A 1,531-nucleotide genomic window follows, 5' to 3' on the forward strand; every position below is an offset into this window, starting at 1 on the left:
TGACATTCTTTATATATTACTGCGAGCAAAAAAAATAAAAAATTTGCAGTCTGTAACTTTTCAACAAATAAAATTAAAAAGCCTCCGAGGTAAGTATTTATAGAATTGTGTGGATGTTTTATTTTAATATTAATTTTGAATTTGCTTTTTGAAAAAGGTGACATAACAGTGAGAATTATAACAATATTTAGATAAAACATAATTATTATTCTAGTGCTTCTATTGTATAATGCGCTTATTATTATGCAACGGTTACATTATATCATTTTAATTAATATTTATGCGTGTGTATAATTAATTATGTATAATTAATTATTATGTATATGTAAATGTATACATATCTGTAATATTTGAATGATAAATTATAACTTTTTATTATATAAAAGAGTATGTCACACATGAAAATTCTTTATTAGATTAATATAATGGAAGAGAGAACGAGAACAAGTTTGAGAAGATGATATTTATATATGTAACTCTACATTTTGCTTTTATAAAATTAGAATCCTCAATTGTACTGTAAAAATTTTGTCTTCACTTATAATGAAATTTATCACCTTTCTGATCTAAAGAGAAAAGAATAAAGCGGAAGATGTGATCAAGCGTTCTAATATAATCTCGTGTTCTTTCAAGCCGAACACTTCTTTAAGCTTGCCAAAAGCTGCTTCACGGAGCAAAAAGATTATTGTTGATGATTCCTCGATTTACGATCCTTATGATACGAGATTCTGTAAACACTCGCAGAGGCTTTTTTATTTTGTCAGTTAAAAATCTAGATCGTGCAAACTTTTATCTTCTTGCTCACAGCAACATATAGAAAATTACAAGAATTATATATAGATATTGATATAAAAAAAATAATACATATATAAAGCAATACAAAAATGAATACATAGCAGTATTACATAATAGTAATAGTAATAGTATTAAAATATTTACAATTAAATAGATAATCATCACAATTCAATCCTAAATCGTTTTAGGAATTATTTAATAATAAAAAAATATTTGTGTAAACATAAAAGAGGACCTTTTTTCGGAATACTGACTTTCTTCACAATCTACAAATTTTAGTGAAGAAAATTCATATGAAAACTACAATTATCTACGTGGATCGGCTGAAAAGCAATGAACAGTCGTTCGTAAATGAAAAGAGAAAATTCTAATGAAACAAAAAAGGCATAAAAGTGCATTTTATTGGTTATTAGAACGTACCATTATTTTTCAATGTAGTCACTATTTTTATCCAAACATTTCTCCCAATCAGTTTCCTTATCCAGTCAATGAAGAATTCCGGCGGTATTTTCTTGATTCATGACTTCATTATGTTCTTCAGTTCATCATCCGAAAAATGAATTCTAGTAATCCTCATCGTCGTTTACAAATCGTTTATAGTGATGAAGCTAGATTGAGATACTGCGAATGCTGTGTGTGCAATAAATTTTCATGCGTCGGGAGCTAACGGATTTAATGTCCTGCGATATTTATTTTTCTTTATATTTAAAGAGAGAACATTTATTAGAGCATTTAA

The sequence above is a fragment of the Atta cephalotes genome (genome assembly GCF_000143395.1).
Source record: "Atta cephalotes unplaced genomic scaffold scaffold00016, whole genome shotgun sequence".
Classification (NCBI taxonomy): domain Eukaryota; kingdom Metazoa; phylum Arthropoda; class Insecta; order Hymenoptera; family Formicidae; genus Atta; species Atta cephalotes.